Source organism: Phasianus colchicus, chromosome 1, assembly GCF_987193195.1.
Source record: "Phasianus colchicus chromosome 1, bPhaCol1.hap1.1, whole genome shotgun sequence".
In the NCBI taxonomy this organism is placed as follows: domain Eukaryota; kingdom Metazoa; phylum Chordata; class Aves; order Galliformes; family Phasianidae; genus Phasianus; species Phasianus colchicus.
In genome coordinates this window covers 78,016,687-78,041,916 of record NC_143436.1, presented here as the reverse complement: position 1 = coordinate 78,041,916, position 25,230 = coordinate 78,016,687, and the positions used below count along the sequence as shown (strand labels likewise).

At 43.9% G+C, this 25,230-nt stretch overlaps 1 protein-coding gene across 6 annotated transcripts in view; it reads left to right on the top strand.

The window, feature by feature from the left end:
• Positions 1-12,419: 12,419 nt before the first annotated feature.
• The window catches only part of FOXJ2 (forkhead box J2), a 34,897-nt gene continuing 22,086 nt past the window's right edge, over positions 12,420-25,230 (top strand). Inside the window, exons 1-2 of one of the 6 annotated variants that reach the window (XM_090148466.1) lie at positions 18,837-19,620; positions 20,681-20,793. The gene's annotated coding sequence lies outside the window, so the exon portion shown is untranslated. Of the gene's footprint in view, positions 12,442-18,835; positions 19,977-20,434; positions 20,452-20,677; positions 20,794-25,230 lie in introns of those variants that run through there. The other 5 variants (XM_090148451.1, XM_031611533.2, XM_031611531.2 and 2 more) reach the window with 5 other exon arrangements.

Below are 25,230 nucleotides of genomic sequence, written 5' to 3'. Positions count from 1 at the left end.
TCAGACAAATAGTGTTGTTGATATCTGCCACAGTGCTAAAGCAGACTGAGTTCTCCTAACAATGCTTCCTCAAATCTCATCATGGGCCAGATGATGACAGATGGTATTTGTGATTCTTCTGTTGGCACATTTTAGACTTTTATAATATGTATTTATTGGAGTGTAGTTCCAAAATGGGCCATATTTGAGAGACGTAAATAAATTCCTCTTGTGGAGAGTCATGTTGCTGTAGATCTGTTACAGAAATCTACTCTCAGCCTGTTTCACAATAAATAGCTACTTTGATGGTAACATGATCTGCTTCTGATATGTTTCAAAATCCCATGTGTTTTTACAGGCTAAAAATGATTTGGGGAGCTGAAAATTTATTAGCGAATAAGATCATTTTTATTTTCTATTAAAAAATGGATCTAGAGATACCACATAGCAGAGTAATTATCCCAGTGAAACAGATACAAGTTTACTTCTCCTCATAAATAACTATGTTTAGATTCAATGACAACATGAGCAATTGTGGTCAGTAGGACCTTAGAACAAAGGAACCTTCTTAGCATGTTAATATCGCTCCCAATAAAGTCAGCCTTGATTTGTAATTGCTAAGTGTTTTACTCAGAATACCACATTAACAACTGTAAATAGAAATTACCACAAAAGTAGCAATTTATGTTCCCAAGAGAGAGGTCAGAGTGCCCTTGCCATATGACCCTTGGGTCAGTCATGCCAGACTTGGAAACAGACTTTGGGCTTTCTATTTTTCTGGTCCTGCTATCCTCCATTCCCACCTCCACAACAACTGGAATTCCTTCTTCTGTCCTCCTCTACTTTAGCATTCTTTTTTTAGCATTCTGTGCAGCCTAAGCTGAAAGAAAAGTAACATGATGGAAATGTGCAACTGCAACCACCAGCATCCCCTTCTCCCCTCATGATCATGCATTGCCCCATGCCCTGTAACAGGTCACATCTTCAATTGTGTGCTATAGTCTCTACCCAGCACTGCCTAGCTCCTGCAGTTGTCCCTTTGTGAATTACACATCTTCCTTGCATTTGCAGGTTTCCTTCCACATCATCTTTTCTCCATCCTCTTTTTCCTTTCCAGCATCATTTTTGTTCAACAACTCCCTCCTCCTCTGCTTCCCTGGTTTAATCTATACTGAGATTAAGGTGTGGTATTTGCTACACAGGATAAACCAATCGTTTTACCAGTCTAAAATGGGCACAGTAGGTTAGTTTTAAATCACGTTAAATGGATCAAATTCAAATCTAAAAGACACTTTAAATCCTAATGTAGGCAAGAAACTTAAGTTTCTTTGCATTTCTCTTAAGTTTCTATTAATTTCTGACTCATCCTTTCCAAGAGTCTCTCCTCAGTTTTGTCCTGGTTTTTGTCATTTGGAATCCATCTCTTTCTCTCCTTTCTGTCCCAAAGAAGCTCTTTTGCAAAACTTTTCCATCGCCCTAAAGAGCACACAAGTCCTATTTTTTTCCTCTTCAGAATCTGCTACCACAACGTGATTTTTAGCCGCTCTCAGGCAAATCACATGCCTTTTTTTATTTTGATATTTTCCTTTTGCACGTATTTAAGTTACTATTTGATCACTTCTCATTCCAAGTTTATCACTCCTTCCCAAAAGACTCAGAAAGAAAAAAGAAAAAAAAAAAGGAAAAAAAAAAAAGAATCAACAAAAGACTTTCTTTGCAACTTAGATACGGGATAAGGTGAGGCCAGGTTCTGGGAAGAGTGCTGCTAATCATACAGGAAACAAAAGAGAGAGATTAGAAAATCATATTGGAGTTAAAACATGAAGGTAAAAGTTCACAGATAGGGCTGAGGCCTGATTCCACCTCCTCAGTGTCTTCAAGACAAGTGTAGGTGGCAGCATGAAGCAGCAGGCACTAAGCAGAGCAGCCCACCCCAGCACTCCACTCTACCGGCTGCCACCCATAGGGACCCAGTGGGAGCAGACGGGGTGTTGCAGATCATGCTCATCCCACTCCCTCTGCACTGGGACAGCAAGTCTCCAATGGCCACTGAAGTTTTGCTGTCCGCTGAAACACAGCATGCTTGCATAAGGCTAGGGATGACTGAATTACGAGGGGAATTCTAACTCACATAGCCTTTTGGTTTGTGTTACTAGTCACATTTTGATGTCAACTCACCAAATCTACTAAACATGTAGCCCTTTTATGTCTTAAAATGCATATTAATATAACACAACATGCTCATCTCCTTATGGCACTCTGCACTTTCCTGAAGTGGCCTGGATTTTCTCTCTCACTGATGTTTAAAAGGAGCAGAAGCTAAAACAAAATGATAAGTAGAAGCCCTAAAGGACTGTATCATTTACAGAACACTACGTAGGCATATGTTCATAATGTGTTGTGGCTAATGTTAAATATTGTGAATAGCGTTATTTGTTTTGCTTCATCCCTTTGTGCTTAAAGAACTAATGCATGACCTTGGTTTAACACATGTGAATTGTTGCTCGGCCTGCTCCCCTGCTGTGCATATCTCTGTGAAATTTCTTACAGCTTTCTGTTGACGGTGCAATACAAAAGGCACAATTATATGGCTACAGCAAAGCCTTTGCTGCTTTTTTGTTTGTTTGTTTGTTTTCCCAGGGGATCTACAATGTATGACATGTCTATTGCAGATGTATCAGAGTTTCCTTCCTGTGATTTTGTGAGAATTAGAGCCAAGTGCCACCTTTCTTAAGGTTTCTATGTCTAGAACTTTTTTTCAACTTCAAATTTAGTTTACCCTGCTTTTTAGCTACATGTTCTCGACAGCTCTTCAGGCATAATCTCATTAAGCATTTCAGTCCACGTGCATTCCTCAGACCTCCACCCTGTGGCAGAAGCAGCGAGAACTGTCCCGCTGCATTTCCTTTGGAATCGGAGGCTCTCCTGCAGCCCTGGGAACTCCCAACAGCTGCCCTCCTCGAACAGCCTCAGCTCCACCGCTGCCTGTTGAAAGTCTGACTTACTGCAGCCGCCTGCAGCACCAGATGGAAGAAAAAGGCAATCCTGTGCGTGGGGAGTTCTGCCCGGGGACAAAGATCTCTACAGCATGGGGACGGGGAGGGGAAGGATAGCAAGAAAAGCCCGAGGAAGAGGCAGGGGCCTGAAAGCGCAGTGGGCGCATTCCAAGCACCCCGCTTGCCTTTCTCAGTCTTCTCAGGAACCGCCGCACCCTAGCATTCCTGGAAGCGCTGCCAGGACTTGGGGCGGGTCGTCCTCGGCTCTGGATCAGCTCCAGCTGCCAGGTTGGGAGCCCCTCTTCCACGAGCTCACTTCTGTCAGTCCTGAACAGGAAAGGACCATTCTAGAGAAATCAGTTCCTAGAGGTTTTTTAGCTGCTTGCAGCTGTCTGCTTCTGAACAGAGCCCCAGAACAGACTGTGAAGATAATGTACCCTGATAGTGATTTATGATGTAAAAATCCAAGGGCTTTTTGCTTCGGGAAATTAGTGGCTCTGCTCTCGGTGGGATTGCTAAGCAATGCCTTCAGACTGGGACAAGGAGTTTGCACTTCTGAGAGGAAATGACCTGCTGCTGGACAGGAAGGGCATGGCAGGCAGGACCACTGCTGCTCAGCACGAGAGGCTGCAGATGGCATGGATGGTTTATCCCAGTGTTTGACTGACAGCTGGTTGCTTGCCAGGGACAAGTGAACGGCATGGCAGGAAGAGCAAATGGGTTCCCATGGCAACAGTCATCTGAGGTCAAAATGCTGATTGAGGCAGCCAGAGAAGATGAAATTTGATGAGAGGCTAAACCCCCCAGCAGTGATGGAGTGACTCAGTCCATCGGCTCTGGGCTCCTGAGAAGCTCTGCAAAGGCCCTAGTTATGCAGAATTACCCAGGGGCTCTCCCCAAGTCTGATAATCTGTCTGTCCTGAACGCCTGTCCTGAATCCACTCCAGCTATTTCTGTTTCTGGGTCACCAAGAATACATCTGCATAGCCAGCAGAGGTTGACTGCAGCGTGGGCGCCATATCCACACTAGTCTTAATCACCAGCAAGGGCAGCACCAGATAGGCTGCAGAGCACACTGTACTGCAGATTTTCAGAGGTTCTGCTTGCCAGTTACCACTTCTTCACTGTCCTTACTTACAGAAGCCAGCTGAGTAAAAAGCTATGTCTACCATGCCTAGTGATAACAAAATAATGTTTTTCTTTCTTCCTCCCCTACCGCCCACCTCTTTTTTTTTTTTTTTTTTTTTTTTTTTGTAGGAGTGCAAGCTTTGCAGTCCTCCTGAATATCTATCTGGGAAAACAGATGGATTTCAATGTGTCCCTGTGGAGTCCTGCCATGTTAAAATAGATTTTTGTTGCCATCTGGTGGATAACTGAAGAGAACCTGGAAAACTAGAATAAATACCTAAATTCACTCCATCCCCAGCCCTGCTATTCTTCAAGAGGGGCTTATTCACCTGTATTTATTCCACAGTCCCTATTCTTGCCATCATCACAATTTTGTCACAGCTGAGAGGAATATGTTAGTGTTGTTGGTGTGGAATATGTGTTGTTGTCGGTTGAGCCTCAACAGGGCTGATTACAGAAGGATGATCACTTCCCTGCTCCTACTAGCAAAACATTATTTCTGATAGAAGCCAGGATGCCACTGGCCATCTTGGCCACCTGGGCACACTGCTAGCTCATGTTCAGCCAAGTGTCAACCAATACCCCCAGGTCTGTTTCCTCTACACAGTCTTCCAGCCACTCTGCCTCAAGTCTGTAGCACTGCCTGGGGCTGTTGTGGCCAAAGTGCAGGACCTAGCACTTGGTCTCACTGAACTTCATCCCACTGGCCTCAGCACAGCAATCCAGTCTGTCCAGGCAGACAGGCATTTTAATGGCATTTGACTGTAGTCTTCCTTCAGTATTTGCTCCCAGCTATATTTAGCTCCTTGCTGAAGCCCTGCCACTGTGCTTCTCTTCCATGCCAGCCTTGCTCCAGCCTTGCTCCAGTCTAGACAGTTCTACCTGTTTCAACACCCAGCCTTAAAACCATATTGCCTGAACTGTAACAAGCTGACTTACCACTCAGGTACAGGTGACCTAGTGTCTCTCTCACTTCCTGGAGGCAGGGATGACAGTAAGGGAGTGACTCCCAATAAGGGAGTGACAAGATGTCAGGTGTCATCCCTGCCTCCAGGAAATCTCAGGAGATTCAGCCCAGGAACTCTCAGGAGAAGCAAGCCACATTCCAGCTCCATTTGGATGCTGGTGCTCCAGCATCAGCTTCTGTCCCATGTGAAATGGTCTGTGGAAGTGTAATGATCATCTCACAGCTGAACCCTTCCTTACCACACAAATATAATCAAGACAACTTCTTCAAAGAGGAACCTTACGAGGTTCAACAAATGCAAGTGTAAAATCCTGAGCCTGGGAAAAAATAGCCACATGTATCAGTAAAGGTTATGGGCCAACCTGCTGGAAAGAAGTTCTGCAGAGAAGGGCATAGATGTCCTAGTGGACAACAGGTTAGCCATGAGCCAGCAGGGTGCCTTTATGGCCAAGAAGCCCAGGGATCCATTAAAATGAGCATGGCCAACAGGTCGAGGGAGGTGATCCTCCCCTTCTACTCTGCCCTGGTAAAACCACATCTGGAATACTGCACCCAATTCTGGACTCCCCAGTTCAAAAAAGGCAGGGATCTCCTAGAAAGAGTCCAGCAGAGAGCACTGCAAAGATAATAAATGGCCTAGAGCAACTCCCATATGAGGAAAGGCAGAAAGACCAGGGACTGTTTAGCCTGGACAAGACTGAGAGGAGATCTTATCTATGCTTATAAATATCTCATTTTTGAGAGTCAAGTGGATTGGGCCAGGCTATTTTCAATGGTGCCCAGTGACAGAACAATGGGTAATGGGCATTAAATGGAACAAGGAAGTTCCATATGAACATGAGGAAGAACTTCTTGCCTTTGAGGGTTACAGAGCCCTGGAACAAGCTGCCAAGAGGTTGTGGAGTTTCCTTTTCAGGAGACATTCAAAACCCACATGGATGCTTTCCTCAGCAGCCTACTCTAGGAAACCTATATTTCCAGTTGGTTTGAACTAGATGGTCTCCAGAGGTCCCCTCTAATGCCTCCAATTCTGTGATGCCCTTTTGGTACTGTTCATCTATGTTATTTACTGGTTTTAACTCACTTTCCTGTTTGTGCTGCTAACGGTGTTATGAACGCACTCCTGAATAGCCTAAACAATCCCTCCACTGCAGGCGAGGCATTTAACAGTTCATGTACACCTCAAAGGACTGCAGTCAGGAGAAGCAGCACTCACAGTATTAAAGTAAAGGTAATAGGACTATCTGGGGATGTTTGACCATACAACACTCAGGGGGGCCCCTGGAAGAAACCATGCAATGCAGCATTCCCATTTCCAGCAGGGACCAACTTGAAAAGTCCTGGTGCAGTTGAAAACATCCTTCACTTTAGGCAATTGATTTTATATTCTCTACATCAGTACCGACCTCCACTGGGAAAACAGAAGGCTGAGAGTTTGTGGGGCTCAAAAACTGCAGTCATTTTCTCATCCAGCTCTCTACAGCTGCATGTTCGAGCTTCATATTTAGTCCACTATGTGCACAATCATTACCTTAGACCAGGCATGTGCAACCCATAGACTGCAGGCTGCATGTGGCCCAGCACAGCTCGCAAAGCAGACCGCCCCATGCTCTGCACCATCATGGCAGCAACTCTGTCACACTGAGGAGCCTGGCCAAGCCCCAGGCATGCACCCAAACTGTCAGTGTGCTATTAACACTGACTGAGCTGAAACCAGGACACAAGGAAGGTACAGTGCAGTGATAACTCAAGTTATGGCAAACCATTATCTGCATTTTGATAGACTGGTTAAACACAGTTCCATGAACAACAAAAAATATGCAGCCATGCTTTCTGTTCTGATAAAAGAATTTGAGAATAGGTTTCAAGACTGCCAAAATAATCATCACTTTTTTTTATACTTGCAACTCTATTTTTGTTCAACATAAGTACATTTTTCAAATGGAATGTATAGAATCACAGAATCACAGAATTGTAGGGGTTGGAAGGGACCTCAAGAGATCATCGAGTCCAACTCCCCTGCCAAAGCAATAGAGTTGCAATCAGATATTCAACTCAAAGATCTGAGCATGTCTCTTTACTTTCATAAGAGAAAAATATCCCTTGCTTTGAGTTCATGCTTTACTCATGTCATCACTTTTGGCAGTATGCACATTTGTGATCAGTGGTATAGGGTCTAGTTGGAGGCCCAAAACTAGCGGGTCCAGTCTTTTTCAACATCTTCTTCAATGACCTGGATGATGGGGTAGAGTTCATCCTCAGCAAGTCAGCTGATGATGTGAAGTTGGAAGGCATGGCTGAAATGCCAGATAGCCTGTACCATTCAGAGGGACCTGGATAAACTGGTAGTTGTGTGGAAAAGAACTTTGTGAGGTTCAACAAACGCAAGAGTAGATTCATGCACCTGAGAAAAATAACCATATGCATCAAGGAAGATTATGGACTAACTCGCTGGAGAGGAGCACTTCAGAGAAAGACCTAGTGGTCCTGGTGGACAACAGGTAGGACATGAGCCAGCAGTGTGCCTTCGTGGCCAAGAAGCCCAGCTGTATCCTGGGATGCATTAAAATGAACCTAGCCAGCAGGTCGAAGGAAATGATCCTCCCCCTCTATCTACCTTGGTAAAACTACATCTGGAATACTGTGCCCAGTTCTGGACACCTCAGATAAAAAAAAACCAAAACACAGGGATCTTCTAGAAGGAATCCAGCAGAGAGCGCTACAAAGATGATAAATGGCCTAGAGCTTGTCTCATATGAGGAAAGGTAGAGATACCTGAGTCTGTTCAGCCTGGAGAAGACGAAGAGGGGATCTGATCAGTGAATATAAATATATAAAGTGCAGGAGGTAATTGAATGAGGCCAGACTCTCTTCAGTGGTTTGCAGGAATAGGACAAGAAACGTGGCCAAGAACTTCAACATAGGAAGTTCCATGCAAATATATGGAAGAACAGTGAGAGTGACAGAGTACTGGAATACCCAGTGAGGTTGTAGAGTATCCTTCTTTGGAAATGAAAAGACACATTTGGATGCCTACCTATGCAACCTACTGTAAAGAACCCTCTTTAGCAGGGGCATTGGACTTGGTAATCTCTACAACTCCCTTCCAACTCCTGCAATTCTGTGATTATTAAAGATAAAGTACAGGAAGAGTAAAATTTCATCAACAATCTCTTTTGATGAGCACCTTGAAAACTCACTGAGAACGATTAACACTGCCATCAAATCAGACTTAATGCATTAATTTCACAAAAACAAGGTCAATCATCCCACTAGTTTTATGTTTCTGTTACTCATTTTTTAATGTTTTAATTCCTAAATGTCATTCAAAACCATTATTATGAGTGATATTATATGTATATGGAGCACTTCTAAGGGTTTTAATCTTCTACTATTAACTCTGATGCCTCGTTCTCAGGATGCAAAAGCATGAACTGCTCATTAGTCTGAGCTATTGCGATCAGCTTTATATCCTGTCTGCATTTTCACACCATCTGCTTTTGAAGTGGTAGACAGACTGTTAATCAGACTTAGTGCACTTCAGTGTCTCTGTAGTGCAAAGACTCTTTGAAAAGGGACTTGAAGTAGTTCTATGTTCACTGTTTCACAGTAGGTTCTGTCCACACTTACAGGTAGAAAGAGTTTTCATGGCTGCCAGTCCTGAGATGTGAAAACATAACTTTCCTTCCTTGGCACCACTGCCTAATGTAGAGACTTTAATATGCAAAAAAAGAATTGTCCTTTAAGCTACTAATTAATCTTTTACGTTATTCAATCAAACTAACTGAAACTAAAGAACATAATTCTATCAATTCAAAACAGGAAGTAGCAGTATCTCTCAACCTCAACTATTTTGACTCCATAGAGCTAACAAGCAAGAAAAACAGTAAAAATTAATTCAGTCAAGTTGGAAGACAGTCAGAGCACACCAACTTAACTGCTGAGTAAGAAGGTTATCTTTTTATATACAACTTTTCAGAGGAGAATCACTATAATTCTTGCTTGTGCTAAAAAGCATTCTCACACATAAAAACGATTCAGAAGTAAGCATTCCCATAAATACAATGAGGCTATAGTAATGTAACATCTGTAACGGCAGCTCAGCAGACTTTAGGGCCCAAGCATCTTCTATTTATTATCAGTCTGTCTAACTACTGAAATGTTTCACTTGTGAGTACTTCATAATTCTTAATTAAGTAGCACTAAATAAACCTTTGGATTCAAGAAATTATAATTATCATAGAAACATTTTCTTATGGAAAACTTTTTAGATGTTTAACACTGAATGAAAAAGAGTATTAACTGAAAATGTATTTGAAACATATTCAGTTCATCCCTGCAATTTTGCTCTTCCTGAGAAAGTTCCTCCATCCCCAGCAGTCTGCTGTTCTTGTAGTCTTAAGAGCACCTAAGTTGCAAAGGAATCTGTATTTAATTGTTACTTATTTACAAGAAAGTACTTGCTGACTGCAAGCTCTAACTTCACCCTCCAAGCTTTTCAGCTTGAGCTGAAGCCCCAGAACAAGATTCCTTAGCGTAACTTTCCACTGCTAATCTGTCCAGAAGGCCCATTCAGAACACATTTAAGCCACAGAAAACCTGATAGAAGCCGATAGGGTAGACAAAGCATAGAATCATGGAATGGCTTGGGTTGGAAGGGACCTCTAGGACCATCAAGCTCCATCCCCCTGCCACAGGCAGGGCCACCAACCTCCACATTTAATACTAGACCAGGCTGCCCAGGGCCCCATCCAACCTGGCCTTGAACACCTCCAGGGACAGAACATCCAGAACCTCCCAGGGCAGCCTGTTCTAGTGCCTCACCACTCTTACAGTAAAGAACTTTCCCCTCATATCCAACCTAAATCTTCCCTCCTTCAACTTAAAGCCATTTCCCCTTGTCCTGCTGTTATCTACCCTTTCAAAGAGTTGGCTCCCCTCCTGTTTATAGGCCCCCTTTAGGTACCGGAGGGCTGCAATGAGGTCACCCTGCAGCTTTCTTTTCTCCAGGATGAACAAGCCCAGCACCCTCAGCATGTCCGAGTTAAAACAATCTCTCCTGTCTGTGGGAGATCAGGATTCCAACTTCTCTGTTTTGCTTTCTGTCGGGTACCACATTCTGAACATGCAATTAGTTTCCAGTATTTGTCACTTTGTGTCTTGCTGGTATCTCCCATATACTGAATGAATGTCCTAAATACCAAAGTTCATAACACATTTCTTTTTATACCCATGAATATTTAACCATAAAGGGAATCTCAACAATAACCAATTTAAAAAGGCAACTACCTCCAAATACCCAAAGATGGAAAATAACAGCATTTACCTAAGAGAGATATGCAACCACATCTTTCTTTAAAAAAGAGCAGACAAGAATCTCCTGCCTATGATCCTTGGGAATGAGCCCTCTCCTGCTCTGGTAGCTACCTTCAGCCACTACACCTTTCTGAAAGATTGAGGAAAAAGCAGGCAAGCCAGATTTAAACCTTTGCTATACAGATACAAGAAGAATGAAACACCCTTGCAAAGATCTAAAAGTAGAGAAGCCTATTATAGAGTTCAGACAATACGAGACCAAGTACAGGAGACTTAGTATCCTTGCAGAGAGAAAGGTCACAGTACAATCTTAGCTTAAAAAGCATAAAAGATGTCAAAGAATCCAACAAGACCAAAACTGATAAGAAATCAGCCTTTGTTAGTTCAGTAGTCCACTGAACAACCTGCTTCAAAGCACACTGAAGTGCAGTTGTAGCCTGAAATGACTATTGCCATGATGTGTGATGGCACAGAGCCTTTACAGCTGGACTCAAAGAAAAGAAAGGGCAAACCATCAGAGAAATTAAGGCTGGGGCTTTCCTCCTTTTCAAAAGGACTTTCTGTATCAAAAGCACAGCCACTAGCTGAGACTTCTGACAGTTTCAGGGAAGGGTTCACATAGTTATAGATACCCTTTGAAAGCAGGCCCATGCTTTTGTGGGTGCGAGAGACAGGTGGGCTTCTTTCCACTTGGAAAGCTCAATTACCCTTTCCCAGTACTAAAATTAAACTTTAGAGTAGGACCAATTCCTTTTTTTAATATAAACCTGCTAGATTATACTGGCACACATTAAAGTATATAAAGCGGGTCCCCACTCTGAGAGCCCAAGTGGAGCTTTCCTGTGAAAAATTACATTTCACTCACTGAACTAATTTATGTCTGCTGAGCAAGTTAAGTTACATATAATGGCTTTAGTTCCACCCAAATGGTATCTATACAACCTAGATAGGAAGTCAGATACCATCTTCCCCTGTGTCATCACGACTCCTGTGCATACTATGTTTAAATTGATTATAGAGCACAAGGCCTGGCAACTCAGAAAGCACTATTCCACTCCAGTGCAGGCACTGCTACTACAAACATGGAGCTCCTCCTCTGCCATTTTGCCACCACTGTTTTCTACGAGGAGGAGAAAGAGGAGAAGGGAGGAAAGGCGACTTCCTCCCGCACAGCTCTACGCGGAGCGCAGCCACAAACGGCGCACAACGCCACCGCAGCCCCGCTGCTGAGCCCCGCTGCTGAGCCCGGCTACTGCGGTGCGATAGCAAGGCCGCAGCTCCCAGCGCACCTCTGCTCACGGACACAGCACCGCAGCTCCCTACCTCCCCAGCCCGCTTCTGACTGCCCACTCAGCTCCACCCGACGATATACCTCCCCTCCCCTCCCCTCCCCTCCCCTCCCCTCCCCTCCCCTCCGCCCCGCCCCGCCCCGTCCCGTCAGCCACCGTCCTCGCCATGACATGCGCAGCGAGGCGGAAGGAGAGCGGCCACCCTCTCCACGCATGTACCAGTCATTTTCCGAAGGACGACCGAACCCGCCTCAGGTCGCAGAGCTAACCGGAAGCTATGAGCCCCAGACAGGAAGTGACCCCTCTGCGCAATAACAAGTAGCCCCGCTGCCGGTGATGCACCGTCTGTGTCTCTTAGGACGACAGCACAGGCCTTTGTGTGTCATCTGACTGATTAGCTGAAGGCGACCAATAAGACCTCCTTTGCCTTCCTGTCAGGCCTTCTCTCGGGCCATGACCAATTGACAAAGCAAATTTTTCGCCCCTTGATGGATGGATGCAGGGGCCAATCAGAGAGAGGGCTGCGGGCTAGCTTTACCCCGCCTCCCTCCGGTGAGCTATGGAATGACGGCGCTAGCTGGGGGGGATGGTAAGGGCGTTGCGCCAGGTGCCCTCAGAAGCTGCATGCCCTCCGCCGCTAGGTCCCGGGCTCTGGAACCTCCTGCGGGCGGTGCGTTCTTGCCCGTGACTGTTGCCCATGGGATGCGACACGGGGCGGGGCCGCACGGCTGTGGCGCGGCGCGCGGTGGCGCCTCTCGCTCTTAAGGTAGCTCCGGTGTGCGATATTCTCGCCGTCCCTCCGCGGAAGGCGTCAGGAAAAGCTCGCCCAGGGCGGGAGCTCGCCATGGGTAAACGGGCGTTCCGGGATGGTCATGGCTTCGTCCAGGCTCGTCTAGCTCCGTTAGAACATTTTGCTTGTAGAGCGCTGGGAACGAGGCCTCTGATGTAGGGTGCAAAGTTACATAGCCTGTCGCACGTGCTTCTACGAACAGAGAATAGATCTGCTTTGTGGGGAGTGGTAACGGAGCTGGGTGCAGGAGAAGGAGGTATCTCCTAGTTTTAACCACCAGCAGATGAGAGTCTGTTACACGAGGCTTCTTCCTGCTGAGGCGTGGATGTATTGCATGCAGCAAATGGCAGCTGGGACCAAAGCAGTTGCATTTGAAAGATGAAGCCAGTAAATACATCCCTAGGTGCTTGTCCAACTTCATGTGGCCTGATCTCCCAGCAGGTCCTGTTGGCATCGGTCAAAAATGCTGGGTTCAGAGCCATTTTAGTAATTAAGATCCCAAACATGTATTTAAAGTTTCTAAACTACTGACTCTAGGCTCTTAATTGTTAAAGACCCATCATTATTTATGGGTACATGTAAAGAGGGTGTACATGTCGTTTCTGCAAAATGCCATGAAAAGGTTCAGAGAAGATAGCACTAGCAATAAAAGTACGTTTCAATTTATATTTATATACAAAAATATCAGATCTTTTATTAAGTAAGGTGTGGTTTTAGAAAAGGAAACAACCCTCAGGGGTGTTAGAATGCTATTATGCTAGATTGCATATTATGCATTTGCTAGATTGCTGAAGTGTGTGTGAAGTGTGAAGCTTATAACTGGTTGCAAATGGAAGGAACGGAAATTTAGCCAAGATGTGAAAGATAATTCCTTTCTAACTATCGTAAGTTTCATTGTCCTAACTGCCAAAAACCAAAGCCACCTCCTGCACTTTCATAGGCATCAGAAGTCCCAACCATCTCTGATCTATCTGTCAAAATTTGTAGCAATATAATAGAATCATAGAATGGCCTGGGTTGAAAAGGGTCATAATGATAATCTAGTTTCAACCACCTCGTCACAGGCAGGGATGCCAACCAGTAGCCCAGGCTGCCCAGAGCCACATCTAGCCTGGCCTTGAATGTCTCCAGGGAAGGGGCATCCACAACCTCCTCGGGCAACCTGCTCCAGTGTGTCACCATCCTCTGTGTGAAAAACTTCCTCCTAATATCTAACTTAAACCTCCCCTATCTTAGTTTAAAACCATTCCCCTCTGTCCTATCACTGTCCACCCTCAGATACAGTCTTTCCCCGTCCTGTTTATACGCCCCTTCAAATATTGGAAGACCATAATGAGGTCTCCCTGGAGCCTTCTCTAAGCTAAATGAGCCCAGTTCCCTCAACCTCTATTTACAGGAGAGGTGCTCCAGCCCTCTGATCATCTTAATGGCCCTCCTCTAGACCCATTCCAAGAGCTCTGCGTCTTTCTTGAAATGGGAGCCCCAAGCCTGGGCGCAGTATTCCAGATGGAGCCTCACAAGAGCTGAGTAGAGGGGGACAATCACCTCCCTCTCCCTGCTGGCCATCCCTTTTTTAGTGCAGCCCAGAACATAATTGGCCTTCCAGGCTGCAAGCACACACTGCTGGCTGATGTTCAGCTTCTTGTTTACCAGGACCCCTAAGTCCTTCTCTGCAGGGCTGCTCTCAAGGAGATCTTCCCCAGTTCGTATAAATACCTGGAACTGCCCTGTCCCAAGTGCAGCACCTTGCACATGGCCTTGTTGAACCTCACTAGATTTTCATGGGCCCACTTCTCCAGCCTGTCCAGGTTCCTCTGGACAGCTTCCATTCTCTCCAGCATATTGACTGTACCACTCAGCGTGGTGTCATCTGCAGACTTACTGAGAGTTCACTTGATGCCTGTATCATTGTATCATCTGTATCATTGATGAAGATGTTGAGGAGCACTGGTCCCAAGACCAACTGCTAAGGGACACCACTTGTGACTGGCCTTTACCCTGACAAAGAACCATTAATTAAGCCCTTTGGCTGCAACTAGTAAACCGGTTCTTAATCCACTGAACAGTCAGTCCATCCCTCAAATCCATACCTCTCCAATTTAGAGAGATGTGGTAAGGGACCATGTCAGAGCATTTATGGAAGTTCAGATGGATGGCATTCATCACCCTTCCCCTGTCCACCAGTCATAGAAGGCCACCAGATTGGTCAGGCAAGATTTGCCCTTGGTGAAGTCATGCTAGCTGTCTCTGATCACCTCTTTGTCTTGTATGTGCCTGCCTTAACATAGCTTCTAGGAGGATCTGCCTCATGATCATCCCAGGCACACAGGTGAGGCTCACTGCCCTATAGTTCCCTGGGTCTTCCTTTCTCCCTTTCTTAAAAATGGGAGTAATGTTTCCCTTTTTCTAGTCACAGGGGACTTCACTGGACAGCCATGATTTTCCAAATATGATGGAGAGCAACTCAATATATAGCAAACATTAACAATTCAGTCAAGTGGCTTTTTTTTTTTTTTTTTTTTAATCTGTCCTCCTATATTTTTAGCTTGGAGCAACTTTGGGAAGCTCTTTTGGCTTTCCAAATACTAAATATGATAAAGGGGTTGTGATCTGTTAGTTTCTACCTAGTCTTCTGCAAAGCCTTTGACACTGTCTCCCGCAGCATTCTCATGGAAAAGCTGGCAGCCCATGCCTTGTACAGACACACTTTTTGCTGGGTAAAGAACTGGCTAGAGGGCCAAACCCAGAGGGTGGTGATGAACGGAATTAAATCCAGCTGGCAACTGGTGAGGATTGGTGTTCCCCAGCATTCAGTACTGAGGGAGACACCCTGTCCTGCTCAGTATCTTTATTGACGACCCGGATGAGGGCTTTGAGTGCACCCTCAGTAAGTCTGCAGATGACACCAGGAAGTCTTGATCTGCCTGAGGGTAGGAAGGCCCTACGAGGGAGCTAGACAGGCAGCATCATTGGACTGAAGCCAATGTGATGAAGTTCAACAAGACCAAGTGTCATGTTCTGCACTTTGGCCACGACAATCCTAGGCAACACTGCAGGCTTGGGGCAGAGTGGCTGGAAGACTGTGTAGAAGAAATGGAACTGGGGCTGTTGGTCAGTCCTCAGCTAAATCAGTGTGCCAATGAGTCAGCAGTGTGCCTAGGTAGCTAGGAAGGCCAGTGGCATCCTGGCTGGTATCAGAAACAGTATTGCCAGCAGGAGCAGGGAAGTGATCATCCCCCTGTGCTCAGCTCTGGTGAAGCTGCACCTCAGGTACTGTGTTCAGTTTTGGACCCCTCACTACATCGTGGATGTTTGGACCAGATGAACTTGGAGGTCTTTTCCTATCTTGGTGGTTTTATGATTCTGTGTTTCTGCAGTGCATAGCTGCCCCTCAAAGACCCTTTTTGTATTTGATGGCATTTTTGTATTTATGTTCTTTCGAGTAGTGGAGTATGTTAATTACATAAGATCATTTTGTGCCTATAAAAAGCAGGGAATATTTTAGATGTGAATTTGGCAAAGAAGACAATAAAAAGTTAAAGGAAAAATAAATGGGAATTACAAATGGGATGCCTGGAGTGTATTGAGTCCGGCTGCATTTTTCCAACGCCTCTGCAGTTGGCTATAGATCGAACAATATGCAGTTACCTCTCATCAGTGCCTCCCAGCAAAATGGTGCTTCCGTCTTGTCTTTTGAGTCATGAGGAGTCTATGCACAATATCGACACAAATTCTAGCGAGAGAAGGACTTTAGGGCTTTGTATGGAAATAGCAGCGTGTAGTGAATACCATCTAGCTCTAAGAGGTGATCTAAGGAATGGATGTCCAACCTTTTGGCTTGTCTGGGCCACACTGAGTGGAGAAGATTTGTCTTGGACCGCATATATGTAGGTTGTTCTCCTATTTATTGCCATGGAAACTGTAAAAGATAAAATGAACATGGTAACTCTGCTTGATAGAGCAAATTCACAGCTACAAAACAATATTTTTCAACATACTCACCACGATTAGCAATGCATTTGTGCCAGTGATGAACAAGAGCCTGGATGCCATTTTCATCAAAACTTGAACCAGTAGAGGTGACCCACCGTTGCCACTGCTGAAATGCGCCATCTACTGTCTCACTGTGCTCATATCCATTGTCTCCATTAACTTTCAGCATCGATGAATGTCAATGAGTGCTTTAATTTCTGCATAGAGGAATTCAATGACATACTTTTGCTTCATATACACTTCAGTGTCTGGTGCCATTCTGTCAGGCTTCCCCTCTGCTGCCATCTGTTGCACGGCAACAAAATCTAATGGAATATTGTTGGGATGGTTCAGCCACTACTGCCATACTGCCAACATTCACCTTTGACATTATGGGCCAACATAATAAAACAGGAGGCATTACTTATGGAGCAGCTCTTATAAAATATATATTATAGTTAATGTATAAATGTAGCAAAACTTTAATGTTTAATATTTTTATTAAGATGATTTTTAAAAAGAAGAGAGAAAGCAACAAAAACATAAAACAGTGGGATATTTGACCTTGTTTTTGTGAAACCAAAGCATCAGTCTCGTTCAATGGCAGTGGCTGCAATTCTTCATGAGGTCTCAAAGTGCTCGTCAGAAAATTTTTATGAAGTTTTACTATTCCTGATCTTCATCCTTGACAGCAGTTGCTCACAAATGCGCGTACTGTCACAAGTGATGACATGAATAAAGTATGACTGTGAAGCAAGGGATATTTTTCTCTTATAAAATTCTGGTAAAAAGACACAATCAGATTTCTAAGTTGAATATCTGATGGCAACTTTATACATTCCATTTGAAAAATGTATTTACATTGAATGAAAATAGAGTTGCAAATATTAAAAAAAAAAAACAAAAAACAAAAAAACCCTGATGATTATTTTGACAATCTTGACACCTATTTTCAAATTCCTGTATCAAAACAGAAAGCATGGCTGCATATTTTTCTCTGTTCACAGGTCTGTGTTTAGCCAATGTATCAAAATGCAGAATATTATTTGCCATAACTTGAGATGGCACTGTACTATGCTCTCTTGGTGCCCTGGTTTCAGCTTAGGCAGCATCAATAGCACACTGATGGCTGGTTTGTTGCTGAACAATGGGTGCATGCCTGGGGCGGGGCAGGGCTGCTGCCGTGATTGTGAGGAGCGGTGGGGGGGGGGTGGCTGCAGGACGGGTTGTGCCTGGCTGCAGGTTGGACGTGCCTGTCCTAAGGGGAGGCAGAAAGCAAAGGGTGTAGGAGCTCAGGTGCCAGAGCTGGAGTGAGACTGTGGAAAAAAAAACCCAACAGAATGGGACAGGGCTCTGTCGTGGCCTGTGGAGGTGAGAGGGGTGCTGGCCATGGTAATGAATGGGAAGAGTATAAAGTGATCTGATGAGAGGGTAATATGGGTAAAGGCACAAGAAATCCTCCTCGATGGAGAGTAGATAATACCTTTGGGAAATGAGCTACTGCCTGCTCATGGACTGCTGGCACAAAAGTAAAACAAAGATTTGGTCTGGGAGAAGAGCACAAGCTCCCTGAGAGAATGGAGGTTGTGTGTTAATTCCCGTATTAATTCATTCTGAAATGAAGGCATGGGAGTTTGGCACAGATTTTGGCCTGTTGATAAAATGCAAGGAGTCTCTAGCAGATAGAAGAATAAAATAAGCCCTGCAAAAGCATTTAAGTCTCATAACAGTCCCTCTACCATCGTAGACATCGTTCTCATATTACTGTTCATGGAAGACAAAATTTACTCAGAAAATGCAATTTTTCCCCTATTCTTGTTTAATGTCTCCATGCCTTATAGCAGTGCCAGTGTTCAGAGAAATGCAAATAAAAAGCTAGCCATGGAAAGAAGAGATTATAAAATACGGTGAATCTGACTGGTATGGTAGGGAATCTGAGACTGCTACATGTTTGTACATTTCAGATGTTTGTGTGGTAGTAGTCTGCCTACATCACTGGCCTTAGATTAAGGGGGGATCCCTCACAATGGCTGTTCTTTCTTCCACATGCATTTTGGAGTATTTGCTCTATTATATGATTTACTTCACTGGAAAGTCTCCTTTAATTTTCTGAAATAACAGATAGTTGTCTTAGTCTGTGTCTCCAAAATGAGCTTTGCAACGTACCAACACAAAACTCACAATTTTAGCCAGGTAGGTGAAAATGAGACATGTATATAATTCACAGGGTTTTATGTATGTATGTTTTTAACTGATTGTAACATCTTGGAGGGGCAGCAACAAGACTTTTAAAAGGGTTGTGGATGCCTCTTAAAATTTGAGGATATTAATTGGTAGGTTATTGATAAATACATAGTGTGAGGAAAGATTATTAAAAATGAAGAATGGAATTTTCAGGGGGGTAGAAGCAGACTTGGTGTCTGGGCGGGAGCATGACAGTTATTACATGATTAAGGAGTATAATGACATTTTTGCCAAAAAGGTGATGGGGAGCGGTCCACCCAAGGCAGCAGGTCATCTTCCAGAGGTGTGGGGGCTGTGAAGGCAAGTGACTGTTTGGAAGCAGCATCAGGTGGGTGGGATGAGTTGTGTCCTAAAGCTGGAGCAGATGAACACTGTCTGGGTGAGTGACAGTTATGCAGGGGCCTCAACAGCTGTCCCAGTAGGCTGGGAGATGCAACAAGAAGCTTCCTCTGTCAGTGCCCTGAGGGCCTAGGGTCCAACGACCTGCAGGTGGCTCTGGGACAAAGCAAGGCCCTGGGGTGGAACGGCAATGTTGGAGTAGGCCGAGGTTTGGGTTGCCAGCGGGGGTCCCCGTCCTCTGAGCCACCAGGCTCCTCGAGATAAACTACGCACTCAGTTCTCTCCGGACACCGAGTGTGCGCTCGCACACAGCCCAAGCCCGGCGCCTCCTTAACCCGGGGAGGCGGGGGTGGCAGCGGCCGAGGGGAGCTCAGGGAGGCGGAGCGGAGGCCGGGGAGGAGTCGGGGCCTGCAGTGGAGCCGCAGCCCGGAGCAGCAGCTGCTGGAGCGGTGGGGCCTGGAGAGACTCAGCGCCATTCGGCTAGGGCCCCCCAGAGCCCGGGGAGCCCTCTGGAGACGAAGCTGAGGCGCAGCAGAAGGCGGTGGAGGCGACTGCTCTGTTTCGCGAGCCGCTGTGGCGTCCCGTGGTAGTCGGGCCCAGGCAAGAGGAGCTGGGGCCTGGGGGGAAGCCAGGGACGGCCTCCGGGCAGCCGGGGTGGGGGAACACCCCCGTAGCCAGGTGGGGTGGGGGAGAGACTGCCCGCCTGCTCCGTCCGCAGCCGGGAGGGAAGCACCTGGTTGGGCAGCCCTGCTCGCAGCCGGAGCACCCGGCGGGCCCTTGTCGAGGGCGGACCCGCCGGCCCCTTCCACGTTAACTAACTAAGGGGAATTTAGTACTGGCCCCCAACCCCGCTAACTAGCTGAGGGTGGGCAAAGGGCACAGCACCAAATTCTGATAGAGAAGAAAATCTACTCTTTCACTGGAAGAGAACCTCCTGGAGATCCTTTGATACCTATGTAAGTGAGAGGGATCCTCATTTCCCCAGTTTCTGAGGGTTGTGAGAATAACCCTGACTACCTGCTCCCCTTGCTACTTAGCTGCTGGGTGAGGGAATTCTTTCCTCAAGCGAGAAGTCAGCCCTTAACAAGCTGTTCCCTGGAGCAGATAGTGAACAGGGAGCCTTGACAGAAGAAACCTCATATGTTCAAGAGAGGCAGTTTCCAAAGCAGAAATAAGTAGGAGCTCCAGATAATTACCTAGTAATTTTAATTATTTACATCTGGTCAATAGACAGCAGAGAAAGTAAAACAAGGGGGAGAAAGCACAACCAGATTTGGATACTCTTCTTCCCTTTTCCAGTTGCTGTCCGCTACTGTTTTTACACAGTTTTTACTGATATTATCCACAGAACTGACAGTTCTTTCAGAGAAAGAGATCTGCCCACCCTTAAGGACAAGCTGTGCCAACAGCAAAGAGAAGAGAGACTTCCAGGTATGGAGATTATTTAAGATCAATATCCCCAACCTGGCAGTCAGTGAGGAAAAGAAAAGGCTTTCTCCTAAGGGTGACAGTAGTTAGCTGCCAGAATTGAGAGAGAATCTCCATCCAGGGATAAAAACAGCAGTTTCAGGGGAGTGAAGATTCCGAGCAGATTGTTTTAATACTCAAGATTCTGATTTCGTTCACAATCCCCTTGCTCTCAAAATATTTCTTGAAGAAGCTCTTGGAAGACTCTCTGAGGATGGCTCTCAGAGAAGAAGTGTGAAGAGCAGCACCCCCAGAAGCCAACACTGAAGATAGTCTGCCTCCCTCCCGAAAAATCTTCCAAACAGAGTGAGTTACTGCACTCCTGTTTGTATAGGTCCTTGTCTTTTTGCCTGTTATCCTTATTTCCAACATCTCTTCTCACTGTATCTGCTTTTCTTTTAATCTTTTTTTTTTCTCTCCTTTTGTTTCTGAACCTCTCTCAAGCCTTTTTTTGTGCATCTTTCTCTCATTTGGCAATCTTCTGCACTATATAGAATTGATCTGATTCTTTCATTGTTTAGTTTTCTTGGATACCTTAATCCTAATCAATTGTAATAAACCTTTGTCCTCTCCCTTATACTTTTTTGCAATGCTGTATTCATCCTAGGCTCAGCCTTTAGTCGTCACTGGCATGAAATTATTTTCTGCCATATAGGCATCTTTGAGAAGGATATTGTCCAAATAAATATTGTCCAAAAAAAAAAAAAAAAAAAAAAAAGCATTCTGGAGACACAAATGGCGAGTTGTAGTGCTAGTGTTCAAGGATGGGGCTGGAGTGTCAGTTCTTCATTTGTGCACTACTGTGTGAATAACTGTGGGAATGAAGTGATTATGGGCTGCATACTGTGCTGTGCTTGGAAGCTGAACATACAGATCTCAGAGCTAGTGCTTTGGGATGCATGTCCTATTGTACCTAGAGATTGTAGGATGAATTCTAGTAGAGTGCCCTTGAGAGTGCTGTTGTGTTCAGGGTACTGTACTGTTGTGCTCGGGGTCTAGGAATAATGGTAGTGGAACCTTCTCTGAAAGAAAAAAGAATAAGCCATTCTGTAGTCTTCCTGTGTGTTTTATGCTGTGTTCAGGAGCTTGGATTGTGAATGGTTATGTTGATGCTGTGATGAGACAAGCTAGTTGCTTTCTGTAGATGAGACAGTTAATTCCAGTCTCAAATGGATATTCTGACACTAAAGTGATTTCCTAAAAAAAAAAAAAACAAGTTTAAAATAGAATTTATCTCAAATGAAACCACAGCAGATTCCTGTGGGAGAAGAATCAAGTCTAAGGGTATCTCACCTGAGATATTTATGTTTGTGTTCTGCAGTGAGGAAATCCAAGATCAAAGGGCACTTGACCAGGACAGGAACCCTTTCAGAATCTATTTGGGATCACCGTGGTTAACAGGGAGTCCATGAAGAAAGAACTTGGTGTAATTTATCAGTAAGATCAAACTGAAAATGCCTCCAGGTTCATCCAAAGTGATTCCCAATTTATGCTAAAAATTTTGACAGTTATCCTTAGCTTGAGAAGATGCCCCTTTCTAAAGGAAGACTGAATCAAGAAGCGTATGTATGTTTTGTGGATATTGTTAGATGCTCTCCTACCTGTTGTCTTGCAGTTATGCAATCAACCTGTTTTGAGTACAGTGTTATCTAGTGCAAGGAAAGAGATAATTGAGGCATTTTGGCCTTTGTACACTGGGGGGGGGGGTAACAGACTTTTCATAGTGTGGAGGTTAATATACCTTACTCTACACCCATGATCACTGTAATGGCTTGACATTTTTCAATTACTTTTGGCTCTGATGGGTGCCAGAGCACTTTAAAGAATGTATGCATACCAACCTTATGAAAATTTGCTCTCTCAGTGATTTTTTTTTTCTTGTATATAAAATGCTTTTTTTCCCCCTCTTGGTTATGATGTTAAAGATTAAGATTTTTTTTAATTTTCTGTCAGAGCTTTAAGTATTCATGACAGACATCCAGGGTTGAAAGTCATGTGCATTAGTGTAATTGCTATTTATTTGTTAATTGCTGATAGGGCATTCATTGCTGACTCAGATACATAAACTTAAGACAATCTTTGCTCTGAAAACTTCATAGTCTAAAACACAACTGTACTACAGTCAGGATATACTGATACATTCAAAGAAGGGAATGATTTTTAGACAGCATAGATTTTCAGTGACAGTATTGGTATATGCATCAAATGTTTATCACTGCCTATATGTAGGTTCTTCTGAGATGGAATACTGCAGCTTTTCTGCATCATTTATTTTTTTTTTACAAAAGAAAAATGATGAATATTGTGTATTGAAATAAAAGTGCAAAGTACTGTATAGATGCATTTGATTGAAAGTGCTATGTCTTTTTGAGTTTACATTATGAATATTAAACTCAAACACCTAAAATTGGACTTCTAAAGCCAGTGTTTAGATACCTAAGTAAATAGCCAAATTCTCATGAGTGAGTGCTTTGGAAGAAGCAATGGAGATATCAGTATTTTAGTACAGAGACTCTTAGATGTGCGTATGAATTTGTACATATAAATTTGGTCATTCATGTTTTCAAAAGTTGACTTTATAGTTGAAGCAGTATAGTTCTGCCCTGTGTGCACTCTGTCTATTTTTGAGAACTAAGTGTATGCCAGGCCCTAAGGTAAAAATGAAATAAGAAAATCTGGAGAGTTATGGGGAAATGATTACATTACTAAAGGATTAGAAAGTTGTATTAATATTTAAATATGTATCTGTAAGTTCCTTGGATTTTATCTTGAACTATATAGGCAAGTGCATAGGGTCAGTCAGGAGTCAGAGAACTTCAAATGAAACAAAAAATTTAAGGGGTTTTGATATTGCTTCCCCATCCAGTATGTGATTTTGACAAATGCAGTAAATTTTTTTTTTTTTTTCCAATAAAAATAGAGCTGAATGCTGCTTGTGTCTCTGGAGAAGTTTTTTCTTAATCTAGAGGTACTGGTATCTTTGCATCCTCCCCTAAATGTCAGCTGACCTTTATGTAGTGGGAGATTCAGTCTGCGTCACAGTTTGGATCTTTGGCCCTCCAAGTGTCAGGAGAGAAGTATGATTAATTGCAACTGTGATATGGACAGTTGTCCCTCAAGAGCAAGGCTGAGATGATTATCTCATTTTACACATTTGTCAGACAGGAACTGCATCTCTGTCATTAGCAACCAAAAGATGAAATGCTTTTGGACTCATTTTTCCATTTGCTTTTCCCAGTCTTGGAAATGTAACCAGTGATGTTCAGAACTCTGTGTTTTGTAGTACTCAATTTGCAGAAATTGTTGCTGTATGATGCATTAGAATTGAAATTTAAAAAAACATACATGTTTCTAGCACTTCTGATGTGGAAGACAACTTTGAAAATGAGAGTAGTGTCCAGTTTAATGGACAGCCTAAAATGTCTGAACTCCAGTTGTGTTAACTCTGAAACCTAAAGAAAAGCATTTAAACCACTATGTTGCTGGCTTCTCTTGTTATTTCAGCAAGAATATCCAGTTGATGTGTCCTACAAGGATGATAAGTGCTTGGTAGTTGGAGTCAGTATTGCAAATTCTGCTGTTGAGATGTCTCCTTCTAAAGGATATGTGATGAACATAAAAATCTTCTGTGTACTTCTCTGTCCTTAGTTTTTCATATTTCAGCACAGCCTGTGTTATTGAGAGAAGGCAAAGAATGCTGCTGTGTCTTCACAGTTACTGAATTAGAAAATGTTCAGTTTACATTTGAAAAGAAACATGGAATATTGAGACATTCTCAGTATTCCTGAAGACCTTGCAACAGATTTCAGGACCATTTACTGTGGTGGCCTGTAGTGTTTTACCAAGATTTGAGTTGTTTTATCCTTCTGTCTTTGACCTATCTTGTCCCCTACCCCATCCTAAAATGAACGCTGGGGCTAGTATCTTAAAGGTAGATGTATGGATTCTGCAAGCTGCTGACCATTGCGAGCCCTTTCCTAAATCCCATCACTGGCTTCTTTTCATCATGACATAGTCAGATTCTTCTTCACCTTTAAGGTTCAGCATGCTTCCGCCCTTCCTTCTTCTTTAATCTCATTTCCTCCTACACTCCACTATTCTTCCCAGTTTTCTCTGTACTGCTCTTTGTATCTTATTTTCCTTACTGTCGCTTTGTCATTCTCTCCTGTGGTTCCATAAACCTAATATGCAATTACCTCTTTATAAAGCAAGCATTTCTAAGATGCTTCTAAGATTTCTAAGATGCTTTATTGTCAGCAGTTCTTTCTTTACCTGTTTCATGGGCTTTATTTCCACACCTGCATTTTGACCTGGTTGGCTTTTATTAGATAGAATACTTGTGGACACAAAACTGTGGGTGGTTGGTTGTTTTTTGTTTGTTTCTTTGTTTGTCAGCAGTTAAGTCAAGAAGCCTGCTTTTATACAAATATAAAATAAAAGGAATTTTCTTTCTCTGAAGATACACAGGTCATTTATGCTGGAGAATGACTCTGTCTCTGTACTCAGACTTGTTCATTCTTCCATCTTACCTTCTCATTTCACTTCCTCAAGAATAACAAGATTTTAGCTGATTGGAATGGAAAAACCCTTGTGTTTACAATCTCTGGTTGCTCCCAGTGTATCAGGACCTTGGTTTTGAACTGAGGTGTAATAGAAACTGAGTAATGAGGGAGAGATGAGGACTGAGAGCTTTTATTCCTTGAGGAATAAGTATTTGCTTTTTTTTTTTTAACATTACCAATT